We start from the raw sequence: 14,091 nt of genomic DNA, 5'->3' as shown, positions 1-14,091 counted from the left end.
TTGTCATATACCTGCACTCATTTGAGTCCTTTTCTAAACTATACACTCAGTGAATCACAATAGTATAACTATATAGCTACTATTTGGGGTACCCAAGACTTAATACTCTCTCTGTGTACTATGTACCTAATCTATAACATTTCTTAAAATCACAGACAGGGACAAACCTGTGTTCTTTCCTTGATGCTTAGCATGTAACATGGCTGAATGTAGTGTACTGTCAGTCCCCCAAGGTGAGGTAACAATAGAGAAACCAAACGTAGAAAATGTTAAGCTCTCTGGATATATAATTAAACTGGATATACATCAACTGGAGGCAGTAGAGAAAGGCTTGAACACTGAGATACAAATGATCTCAGTGATGTGAGAAATCATGCTGTAATTAAATCAGATTGCCTGAAATAGGACACATTTTGAAATAGCGTGATATTAGAGTGAGAAGAAAAGAAATAGTTTCGGGATCATGATCTTAAAACAGGTACATAGTACTAGAGAGAGTATTATGTATTGGATAATGCACACAGTAATTATATAATTATACTACAGTGATTCACAGATGTGCAATGTGCTTTAGTCAATAGCCCTGTGAACACAATAAATGAAAAGTGATGCCTGCATGCTGTACAATGCCACTGGCTGTGATTTTATGCTCTGGTGCATTGAAGATTTTGAGTCTATACATTGACACTCTCTCAGAGACTTTTTCTACCAATCTCTTTCGTGTTTAATTTGTAAAAAAAAGAAAAACAGGGTTAGAGGCCGTGAGGTATCCTTAGGATCTCACTGCCAAATGCAATTGCTGCTAAATACCAAGGCTATCTGATTATAATTCCACCTTGTCTCTGTCTTCCAGGATAGTACACTTCTTTTTTAGGTTTCGCTTCCATGGCGGGTGCTTGGGAGCTGTGCTTGCAAAGTCTTTTGTGTTAAAAAATTCTTAAAAGGGCATAGAATCCACCCCATACCTACTTGAACTTATCATTTGTCCATTCCATTGTTGCTAGAATTTACTTGCTTCTCATTGGCCAGCATGTTGTCTGCATTCACTTTCTGCTCTTCCAGCTCTGCTTTTGCCATCGTTTTGGAGCTTGGACAAAGTACTCCTTCCAGTCACTGACATTGGCTGCTGGCCAGTGTACTTCCACTGACTACCAACTATACAGGTACTATTTGTTTAACACTTATGAACAGCCACCCCATAAAAGTGTATGTTTTCATCCCACACTTTTTTCGCCCCAACTCAAGCTGTTTTACTATAACATATAGGGCCAGATGTAGGTAGCTGTTTGCATGTGCAAACTGCGAAAAACGCAGTTTGCGCCATGCAAACAGCTTAACGCGATGCTCATCCCCAAATTGCGAGTCGGTACCGACTCGCAATTTGGGGATGCGACTCGCAACTAGGAAGGAGTGTTCCCTTCCTATTTGTGACCGCATCGCCATGCTGAGTTGCTTTGTGACCGCAAATGCGGTCGCAAACCAACTCGCAATTACCACCCACTTGAAGTGGGTGGTAACTCATGGCCTATGGACCACTGCCTACTCTTAAAAAAACGAAACCAAATGGTTTCGGAAGTTTTTCTTTTTGCAACTCGTTTTCCTTTAAGGAAAACAGGCTGCAAAAAGAAAAAAAATAACTGCTTTATTGAAAAAGCAGTCACAGACATGGAGGTCTGCTGTCTCCAGCAGGCCACCATCCCTGTGAGTGCATGGACTCGCTATGGGGTCGCAAACTGCAACCCACCTCATTAATATTCATGAGGTGGGTCTTTGCGACCCCATAGCGAGTCGCAGAAGGTGTGTGAGACACCTTTCTGCATATGGTTTTGCGAGTTGTAAATTGCGAGTCGGTATGACTCGCAATTTGCAAGTCGCAAAATTTTACTTACCTACATCTGGCCCATAATCTCTGTATCATGTACTAAAATACAGGCACTGGTTCCCTGTTCTGTGGTTTGCAGCTTTTGCAAGTGATTAGTACTCCCTGGAGTGTCTGGATGCTTAATATCAAATCCCAAACCATAGTCTTGTAACTCAGTAAACATTACATTTATTATGCATCAACACTGCTGCCTGTATCTCCAATGGCTGCAACCTAATGTGCATGTGCAGTAGGAATGTTTGTCCTGTCAGGAGGAAATGGTAGCACCATAATTGAATATGATGCTTCCTTGCCGCAGTCTATCTTCTGTCGCTCACGTTTGTGTCATAACAAGGGAAAGATGGAAAGCAGTAGCAGCTGATGCTGCTGTGAGTGCGACTTCTAAAGGTATCAGTGGGATGGAGGTGGACGCTGCAGGTACTCAATGGGAGACTGAGCAGGAGTTAAATGCTAGATTTGGTATGTCTTTGAGTAATAAGTAAATTGAGACTTTATTTAAGGTTGGTGTTATAGAGCGAAGGCAGTATAACTATTCTAAAAAATGACCTCAAGTTGCCACACCCTCACAAGGAGATTGTTTGTACAAAGGTTGGATGGCTTGACGTAGTGCAGAAACTACTGAGCTTGTTTCATGAAAGATTAACTAATTTTTCACTTTCCTACGGGGTTTTAAGAGGAGTGAAAAATAGGGCAGAGGGCTGTGAAAAAGGCATGGCTTAGGAAGCATAACTAGAAATCATTTCCAAGAGATATAGGCAATATAATTAAGGGTGTGGCTTAAAATATGTAAACAAAAATCCTGCACCCTCATAGCTACTACCATACCAGTATTTTGGTGTGAGCGTGCTTCAAATACATATCACAAAGTGCACATAAAACAAGCCAAACCTGTTGTTTTTTCCAATGCTTGTTACCAGTATAGGATAAATGAGTAACTACAAAGGTCCTGGTATGAGTAATTAGAATTGAGAAGTGTTTCAATTTTGAATATATGTGAGTTAAGCATTATAAGGTCTGTGGAAGGGGTTGTAGTCTTCAGAGTGTCTCTAACACACCTGTTATTCATTTCATTCCACTGTTAGAAATTGGGTCTCTAGTTGGCAGTCAGTTGGCAGTCATTTTGCACCCTGTCCAAGTAGGGATCCTCACTCTAGTCAGGATAAGGGAGATACCCGCTCATGAAGCACTGTCATCGGTAGGCCCAAGTCGGCAGTGCAGCATGGAATGGGCTCCGTGCGGCATCCACAGTTGCAGTGCAGACAGGGACGGCTGTTGACAAGACTGGAGTCGATGATGCTGGCGTTGGTAGGCCAGGGCTCTGGTGTGGGACGGGACGGTGCTTTGTGTACCTCACAAGCGGGGTTCACAGCCACGGTGCAGGCAGCGGTGCCGGTGTCAGTAGGACCAGTGCCATCGGGGATGCCCAGGCTGTGGTGTGAGCATGGCGATGTCAGAGTGCGGGCCCACAGGTGCAAGCAGCGGCTTGGTGGAGGTGTCAGATGGCGGTCGGTAAGACAAGGGTTGCAGTGCAAAATGGGGCAGTGTGACTCCGTGAGGCATCGGTAGGTCACAGTGCAGGCCAGAGGCATTGTTGGCGGCATCGCAGTGTTTTTTCTCCTTGAACATCATAAAACACACAGTTCCCAGTTCTGTAGACAGATGAAACTGAGGTCTTTGATATCACTGAGACTTCCAGCAAGAGGCAAGCCAATACAGCAGAGAAATACAGTAAAGGGGCAGTACTCCTCCTGCAGCTTTTCAGCTTTTCTCCTTGGCAGAGGTTCCTCTTGATTCCAGAAAAACTCTAAAGGTCTGGGGTTTTGGGTCCACTACTTAAACCCCTTTCTGCCTTTGAAGTTGGCAAACTTCAAAGGGAAGTCTCTCTTGTTTGCAAGAGGCCAAGGCCGCCAGGCCCAAGACACACACCAGGGGGTTGGAGGCTGAATTGTGTGAGGGCAGGCACAGTCCTTTAAGGTGTAAGTGACCTCTCCTCCCTCCACTGTAGCTCAGATGGCTCATCAGGATATGCAGGCTACATCCCAGCTCTCTTTGTGTCACTGTCTAGAGTAGAGGTGTAAACAGTCCAACTGTGAAAGTGACCCAAACAGGGAATCCACAAATAGGCAGTCACAGAACGGTTTAATCAAGAAAATGCCTACTTCCTAAAAGTGGCATTTTCAAACTAACAATCTAAAAACAAACTTCACTAAAAGATGTATTTTTAAATTGTGAGTTCAGAGACCCCAAACTCCATATTTCTCTGTACTCTCAAAGTGAATTTGCACGTTTAAGTTATTTAAATGCAGCCCCCATGTTCACCTATGTGAGAGATAGGCCTTGCAGCAGTGAAGACTGAGTTTAGCAATATTTCACTGTTAGGACATGTAACCGACACCAGTACATGTCCCACCTTTAACATAGACTGCATCCTGCCCATGGTGTTGCCCAGGGCCTACCTTAGAGGTGTTTTACATGTATGAAAAGGGGAGGTTTAGGCCTGGCAAGTAGGTACACTTACGAAGTCGAAGTGGCAGTTTAAAACTGCACACACAGACACTGCAGTGGCAGGTCTGAGCCATGTTTACAGGGTCACTCATGTAGGTGGCACAATAAGTGCTGAAGGCCCACTAGCAGCATCTGATTTACAGGCCCTAGGCACCTCTAGTGCACTTTACTTGGGACTTACCAGTAAATCAAATAGGGCAATCATGGATAAACCAATCAACCACACCATTTATATAGCAAGCACTAGCACTTTAGCACTGATTAGCAGTGGTAAAGTGCGCAGAGACAAAAAGCCAGCAAAAACAGAGTACAGTATACCATAACAACAGGAGGTCAGAAGGCAAAAAGACAGGGGAGACACGCCAAAAAGCTGCCAGGTCTAACAACCACTTTCCTCTGTAGCCTCTCAGACATGCATACTGTTTCTGGCACACTTACCTGAAATCCTCCTTCTGCATATATCACTCCTCATCTCTTTCCTCTTCAACACTCTTTTTTAACTCTCACCTGCATGCACTTTTTTGCAACTCCTTCCCTTCACCAGCCTTCCACACACACAGTGAAGCCACTTATCTGTAAGCACTGCTTTTTCTTTTACTTTCAGACTGTCCATATTTGGATATCTTTGTACCTACGTAATGAACTTTCACATAGAATCACAATTGCAATTAGTACAATGACTATTGCTGTGTGTGGTGTGTAGGGAGACCAAGGTTTGGATGAACGCATATTCTGAAGATCTATGTGACCCATTGACCTGCACTGCCTTTAGCCTCAACTCCAGAGCTTATGGCTTAAAGTAAAAAACAGAACACTGGCGCTGCCAGCATTGCCTGCATTATAGCGTTTTGTTTTTTTACTTCAAAACATGTTGAGCAGCAGCTCAACTGCTGTGTAACATGTAAAAAATACATTGACAAAGCCCATATATTTCACATAGGCAAACCCTATTGGCTTTGCCAATGCTTGTTTCTTACTCTTTCAGGCTCTTTTTCATGCTTACTTTGCCCCTTTGTCAGTGCTTTTATACACCATACTACTTCTTTCTCCTTTTTCTGCCTTTCTCTGTTTTGTGCTGGATCAAAGCCGAATGATAGCATGTCATTTTTTGTCCATAAAAATGACTGTCTGCGCCCACCACCTGAAACCACCACTGGGTCTCTCTGGGTATTACGTACCACTTATTGCTGGATTAGGATAGATGCTCTAAAGCTGACTGCTTCCTTTTACATGGCTGTCTTTGCTTATTGGTACTGTTCTTGGTCTAATTATTTTTCGAAGTATTTTCATTGACATCTTAAATGTCAAGTTTAAAGCAAAATAACTGACCCATTTCATTCCATGTAGATGAGTCTTCAGTATATTTCGACCTGCAAGCACTCAATTTGACCTCCTTGGTTAGCCACTATACTTAACCTTCATGTGTCATGCAAGTATTTAATGGCATCCCTTCAGTAAGGCGACCTATAGCTTGTCTGAATATTTTAATTGTAGCTTCTACAAACACTTCTAGAAGCAACTTGGACATCAGAGATCCAAAGTGTGACACTGGCTTCCCACATTAGTTCCCATTCCGCGTATATTAGGGTTGCACAGTAAAATAACATATATGGGGCAAATCAATCAAATTGTGACTGAGTAAAATAATGTCAAATTAGGCAGATCTACTGTCTTCAACTGAGTCTGTATTTGTTTTATATCTTCACATGAGTTCACGTGTGCCTCAGAAGTTCCAGTAGTTTTCTAAACTTCATTCATAGTTAAGTTGCAAACCAAAAGAACATCCAGAGCCAACAAGTATCGCTCAAGGCTTTTCAAGGCTAACACGTTGTATAGATGGATGGCGATTTAACCCCTTCGCTGCCAGGCCTTTTCCCCCTCAGGTGCCAGGCCTTTTTTTGGCTATTTGGGGCGGGGCGTGCTCAGGCCCTCATAACTTTTTGTCCACATAAGCTACCCACGCCAAATTTGCTTCCTTTTTTTCCAACATCCTTTGTATTCTAGAGGTACCCAGACTTTGTGGGTTTCCCTGAAGGAGACCAAGAAATTTGCCAAAATACAGTGAAAATTTCGTGTTTTTTTTTAAAATGGGATAAAAGGGCTGCAGAAGGCTTGTGTTTTTTCCCTGAAATTGGCATCAACAAAGGGTTTTCGGTGCTAAAATCACCAGATTCCCAGCTTTCAGGAACAGGCAGACTTGAATCAGAAAACCCAATTTTTCAACACAATTTTGGCATTTTCCTGGGACATACCCTATTTTTACGATTTTTTGTGCGTTCAGCCTCTTCCAGTCAGTGACAGAAATGGGTGTGAAACCAATGCTGGATCCAAGAAACCTAAACATTTCTAAAAAGTAGACAAAATTCTGAATTCAGCAATGGATAATTTGTGTAGATCCTACAAGGGTTTCCTACAGAAAATAACAACTGAAATAAAAAATATTGAAATTGAGGTGAGAAAAAAAGCCATTTTCTCTACGTTTTACTCTTTAACCTTTTCCTGCAATGTCAGATTTTTTAAAGCAATATACTGTTACATCTGCTGGACTCTTCTGGTTGTGGGGATATATAGAGCTTGTAGGGTTATCAAGAACCCTAGGTATCCAGAGCCAATAAATGAGCTGCACCTTGCAGTGGGTTTTCATTCTATACCGGGTATACAGAAATTCATTTGCTGAAATATAAAGAGTGAAAAATAGGTATCAAGAAAACCTTTGTATTTCCAAAATGGGCACAAGATAAGGTGTTGAGGAGCAGTGGTTATTTGCACATCTCTGAATTATGGGGTGCCCATACTAGCATGTGAATTACAGGGCATTTCTCAAAGAGACGTCTTTTTTACACACTGTCTTATATTTGGAAGGAAAAAATGTAGAGAAAGACAAGGGGCAATAACACTTGTTTTGCTATTCTATGCTCCCCCAAGTCTCCCGATAAAAATGGTATCTCACTTGTGTGGGTAGGCCTAGCGCCCGCGACAGGAAATGCCCCAAAACACAACGAGGACACATCACATTTTCCCAAAGAAAAAAGAGGTGTTTTTAGCAAAGTGCCTACCTGTGGATTTTGGCCTCTAGCTCAGCCGACACCTAGGGAAACCTACCAAACCTGTGCATTTTTGAAAACTAGAGACCTAGGGGAATCCAAGACGGGGTGACTTGTGGGGATCTCACCAGGTTCTGTTACCCAGAATCCTTTACAAACCTCCAAATTTGGCTAAAAAAACACTTTTTCCTCACATTTCGGTTACAGAAAGGTCTGGAATCTGAGAGGAGCCACAAATTTCCTTCCACCCAGCATTTCCCCAAGTCTCCAGATAAAAATGATACCTCACTTGTGTAAGTGGGCCAAATGTTTGTGACAGGGAAGAGCCAAAAACACGTAGAAATTGAGGGGGAACCAAAGTGGGTCCAAAAGGGCAGTTTGAAAAAAAAAAAATTTAGGCTGACAAGTGCAGCAGAAATGTTATCGGTATAGATGAGACAACGCTGGATGGTAGGAATTTTGTGGATTCCTGCAGATTCCGGAAGGTTCCATCACAAAAATGTGGGAAAAATGTGTGCTTTCCGGTAAAGTTGCAGGTTTGCAGGGCATTGTGGGTAAGGAAATGGTGCTGGGTGCATGTGAAGCACACCACCCTGGAATCAACTAGATGTTTAGTTTTCAGATGTGTCTAGGTCTTTTGGACTTTTCTACATGGCAGCTTCCCAAAGTAAAAAAAAAGTGCATCCCTCACCATTCAAAGTGGGACAATTTTAAGAGTTAGACAAGCTCTCATGGCCCAAATGTAAAACAAAAAACAAACATAATCAAATGTCCTCTTGCTTGCCATGGGATAAGATGGTTTAGTGTGCGGGGGAGAGCTGAAAGACTGTTAGCCCCTTCAGTTCAGGTGGGGGCATAACCAGGCCCATACTGGTTGGTAGCCACCACCCCACTGTTTTCTTTTATTTTTTTATTCCCTGGCATCTAGTAGACTTTCTGTCCCCCCCGGGGTGTGGATCAGGGGTAATTGCCCAATCTGCCCACTGGTGGGCAGAACAACTTTGGACCCATTTATTTGGGGTAGGGGTATGGCCATACCCCCAACCTCTTATTTTTTCAAAAAAATCTTCCCTGGTCTTTGGTGGGCTCTCTGCCCCCCTTGGGGGCAGATGGGCCTTCCAAAAATAGGCCAATCTGTCCCCAAGGGAGGCAGTTATCGCCAACAGTAATGTGCCCCCATGGGGAGCGACCCTTGCCCAAGGCGCTGCCCCCACAAACAAAACACACACATACACACACACACCAATCCATGGTGTATAGAGGTTTTATTGGCCTAACAAAAATAGGCTGATCTGCCCCCAAGGTGTGCAAAAATGGCCTAATAATAATTTGCCCCCCCCAAGAGAGACGCTTGCCTAACGGGTCGCTACCCAAACACAAAAAAATAAAAGTAAACAAAAAATAAATTAGCCCTGGTGTCTAGTGATTCCCCCCTGGGGCAGAGTGGCCTAAAAATTTTAGGCCGATCTGCCTCCGGAGAGGGGGTCTAGTGGCATTTCTTCTGCCCGATCACATCGTGGTCGGGCAGCAGAAATGCTCAGAGAGACATGAAAGGAGAGGAAAGGCCTTTCCTCTCCTTTCATGCCTCTCTGCCCCCTCCACGTGATCGGAGGAGAAATGCAAAGCATTTATCCGGGGATCACAGGGGGGCGGGGATGGAAGGGGAAGCGATAGCACTAGCGCTCCCCCCGGGGGCCCATAGCAGAACGAGCTGGTCTCGTCCAGGGCACACGAGCACCATGTGCCTGGACGAGACCAGCTCTTCCGGGGCACCCAAGGGGTTAAAAAGACTGTCAACAATTTCAATAATCTCACAATAATTCTTGTGTTTACGTTTTTAAAATGACTTTCCCATTTTTAGATTCCATGATAACTATATTGCTATCCAAGGTGGATACATATATTATATAGAACTTGGATCAGATCCTTAGATCACAAAATTATTTTTAAAGTTGTGAATCATATACTGATTTAGAGTGGAGCCATTTATAAAGTATAAAATCCTAACACTAAAAACATAGCACTGGATTGAGCAGGTAAAGGGGCACTTCCTATGTGCCTTGGCTAGACCAAGTCTGCACACATGCAACATTCTACTGCCCCTGCGTGTTACTCCAGGGCACATAGCACAACAGACCATCATAGGATGATGGTGAAATTGCTGCTGGCATGCTTGTTCTTTGAAAGGGTGGGGGGTAGTTGAATGTTTGGTGCACCTCAAGTGCAGGTTATGTATATTTGCCTCCAAAGAGATTTGGGCAGAGTGTCCTGTGTTCAATATGAGGGAGTGTTAATGTATGGTTTCAGAGTCCTCAATCAACCAAAGTAGAACATCACAAGCAATGATGAATTTCTGTATACAGGCTTCACATTTAATTTATTTTGTTGACAGAACAGTTTAATAAGGCACATTAAAATGCAATTAATGTTGAAAAAGATAGACAGATAATTCCATTGACCTGAGAATATCAGAAGTTCCTTCAAGATCAAATGGAAGAGGACTGAATAAGAGCAGGGGGGGAATTCTGAAAATAAGTTATACAGTACAAAAGTTAGATTAGACCACCCATCACAGTCAATAAGTGTGGAAAAAGATAACTTGTTAGTTTTTTTACATATTTAAAAGTTGAAGCTGGCAAGTGTGTCCCACTGCAGTAAAATTAGTGGAAAAGGAGAAGGAGATTTAAAAAAAAATGTTCCACAGCTGTAGGTAGATTATGAAAGTGAGAGAAAGGAAACATGGTTGTTCTGAGCAGAGGACAGTCAAGACGAGACAAAGCAGTAAAGAAGAGAAACTAAGCCTTCTTTGGATTAAAGTGAAGAGAATCTATCATCTCTCAGTGCTGAAAGGTCAATGGACAATTAATACAAGGTTCTGCAGCTAATACATAAATAAAGAGAAAAAAATCGATGACTAATCTATGTAGAAATGAGATGAGGGCTGAGAAAGGAAATCAATGTCAATGGAGTAATATAAATAGTGCAAAGGGGAGGGACAAACAGAACCTTCATGAGCACCCTACATTACATGCCAATCAAGTAAAGATGTGTAGATATGTTGGCTACCAGAACATGTGACCCACAGCCAAAGTGAAACTCACTGTCATGTATTATTTCAATTAATATCAATAAAACAATATTTTAAAAGTTTAATAGTTTATTAAAAAAGACATTTTCTCCGTCCTTCTACCAGGTGTCCCTCATACACGTTTAACAAAACACATAAGAACTGTTTTACTGTTAGTGTGGGCACAGACCATATACTGATATTTCATATTGATATTGATGGGTTGCATACATGAACATAATGTTATAACAGAAAAATATATTTACATTAAATATGTTCATATTTACTGTAAACAACCTCTTGATGTAGGAATCAGCATTACATCGACTTGCTATGGTTGATTTTGACTGTACTTCTAGCAAGTGAGCTAGTAGTGCTTTCTAAAATCCACATAAGGCAGAGGTGACCAATTTGTGTGGGGAGGGCATACCTCTGGAGTGTGCGTGGTAGACAGATTGGTCAGAACATCAATGGGGCTATGGCAGTTTCATTACCGTGAGGAGGTTGAGAGTGGCTGAGCGCAGAATGTTGGCAGGAGCTTGGTATGTAAAGAGGCTGTGACAGATGTTTGTGGATGGGTTTCAAAAATATTATTCGTATATTGCTCATAAGAGCAAGGCAAGTGGCTTGTATTAACACCGGCTTATGAAAGAGAGCTAATCAGTTGTTTATTAGTGAAGGGACCACAGAGAAGATTAGGTAGTATATTACATTTTATCAAGGTGAAACACAACATAGTAAGGGAGACATGTAGCAGACAACTCCAATGCTCTATTTTGCTCAAGGCTACATTTCATGACACTGGGCAGTTGGAACCTGACAGCTGATCCCAACCACAAGCTGTTGTTGAAGAGAAGACTTAGGGCCTGATTTCTAGCTTGGGTTACTCCATCACAACGCTGATGGATAGCCTGTCCGATAAAATCTAAATCTCATGGAATATAATCGGATTTAGATTTCTGCAGATGGGATATCCATCACCATTGTGACAGAGTAACCCATCCACTGAATTATAAATCAGGCCTCAGGTGTTTTGGTTGAGGGGTAAGGTGTCAAGAAGTCAGGAAAGAAGGCAGCGTAAAGACAGTGAACTAAGTGATGCGTTAATTTGTTCTTAAACAAAGAAAATTATTATTTTGTTTTTATGTTTTTATTTCATCAAAAAAACTACAACAAGAAAAGTATTGACATCAAGAAGGCTATGCTGACCCCCAGATAGAATATACAATGACCTATTAGTCACACGGATTCCTGTAGAAAATTAACAGCACCTTCAATTCACTACTTTAACATTTAAAAGCAGATATAATATTAAAAAACTAAAATATATTTTAAATATGCTAAACACAACAGTTACCTCAGGAGATGACATATCAAACAATAATTTGCATTTCTACACTTGAGAAGCAATACAGCATTGTGTAAACAGTGGCTCCAGCTATTTCTACTGAGTGCCCATAACCTAGGACACAATAAATGCATATGCTATAGGTCAGTTCTGTCTTTAATGCACCCAAAGAATGATCATAGCCTGATACAACCTCTGAGGACAGTTGTTAACTAATATGTACTCAACATCAATAAAAAGCTAGATAGTTTGCAATATAAATTTAAGCTTACTTTGTCAACCACAATTATAAGGGTTTGAGAATTTAATAATTGTTCAAACTGGCTTAATTGGCACTCTCTGCTTTGAGTGGCCGAGGTTTAATTACTTGTAATGGTGGCTCATAGAGCCACCCTAGTGTATGAAGGTTGCTTGTCATTGGCTAATAAGTTAATCTTCATAACAACCCAGACTACATGGACCCAGGTCAGCATGCAACCGCAGTCTTTAGTCCACATAGTCATTACTTCTAAGCCATTACGCTGCATGTGACTTTACTCTGCATGCCTATACTCCAGATGCCTTTCTCTGCATATGTATGTGTTTTTGTTTAGGTTTAGGAGTGGGTAGTAGTAAAGGGAAGTAAGGGTGATTTTATGGTTTAGGAGTGGATAGAGGTAAATGAATAAAGGTGATTTTAGGGAAAAGTTGTGGATAGAGGTAAAAGGGATAAGGGTTATTTTAGGGTTTAGGGTGGGTAGATATAAAGGAGGATAAAGGTGATTTTAGGGTTAAGGTGTGGATAGAAGTAAAGGGGTGGTAGTGGATATTTTAGGGTTTAAAAGTGTGTAGAGATAATGGAGTATAAGGTTGGTTTTATGGTTGAGGCTTCGGTAGAGGTAAAGGGGTTATGGGTGATTTCAGGGTTAAGGGGAGGGAAGAGGTAAAAGGTTTAGTGTAATTTTAGGGTTCAGGAATGGGAGTATAAAAGAAGGAAAGGTTGCTTTTGGGGTTAAAGGGTGGGTAGAGGTAAAGGAAGGAAGATAAAGGTGATTTTAGTGTTAATGGGTGGGTGGAGGTAAAGCAGAAAAGGTTTGTTCGGGTTCTGGGGTGGGGAAAGTTAAAGTGAGGTAAGGGTTTTTAACAAAAATAAGTTTGTTTTGGAAGTACATATATATAAATGAAAAACATGCCATAGGTTAAACCTTTGTTATAGTTAGGAAAACGTTACGTATTCTTTCTATACAAACTAAACTTAAACTATACAAACATTAGAAAGGTATAGTTACAACTTAAATTTAGAATTTACACACCACTTTCAAATTACTGTAAGGCATGCACCTCTGTACACAATGTTGTCACCTCACTTACCATACTACAATAACTATTATGCGTCACTCTCCATGCACTGCGTTCTTACAAAACATGTCATTTGAGATGTCATAAGTGATGTTATGAATGCTATAATTTCACATAGTATAAGTGATATAGTATGCAAGGCTATAGCTCCTGCAAGGGGAAAGGGTGGAGTGTTATAGAGTGTAGAGTGGTGTAGAGAGGAGTGGCGCAGAGTAGAATATCGTACAGTGGAGTGGCAAAGAGTGAATTTGCGTAGAATGAAGTGGGATAGAGTGTAATAGCTTACAGTGGAGTAGCATAGAGTCAAGTGTTGTAGAGTGGTGTGGTATAAAGTTTAATTGCATATAGTGGAGTGTCATAGAGTGGAGTGTCATAGAGTGGAATAGCATATAGTGGAGTGGCATACAGTGGAGTGGTGAAGAGTGGAGGGTCTAGAGTTTATTGGGGAGATGGGAGTTGCATACATTGGAATAGCTTAGGGTAGAGCAGAAGGGGCTAGCATAGAATACAGTGACATAGACTGAAGTGACATAAATTGAAGTAGCATAGAGTGGAGTGGGGTAGACAATGTGGCAATGAGTGCAGTGACATACAGTGGAGTGGTGTACAGTGAAATACAGTATATTAAAGTAGCTTTCAGTGGAGTAGGGTGGAGTGGTGTACATTGAAGTTGCATTGAGTGAAATAGTATTGAGTGGAGTGCATACAGTGGAACAGCGTGTGGTATATTGGTTTACAGTATAGTGGTATACAGTGCAGTGGCATACACTGGAGTGTGTTGGAGTGGACTGGTACAGAGGAGCATGAGGTACAGTGCAGTGGTTTACAGTGGAGTATCGTAGCGTGGAGTGGTGTACAGTTGAGTGGCATAGAGTTGAATGGCATAGAGCAGAGGGGCACACAGTGG

This window comes from Pleurodeles waltl, chromosome 1_2 (assembly GCF_031143425.1).
Source record: "Pleurodeles waltl isolate 20211129_DDA chromosome 1_2, aPleWal1.hap1.20221129, whole genome shotgun sequence".
Taxonomy (NCBI): Eukaryota; Metazoa; Chordata; class Amphibia; order Caudata; family Salamandridae; genus Pleurodeles; species Pleurodeles waltl.
This window is presented reverse-complemented; position numbering follows the sequence as displayed.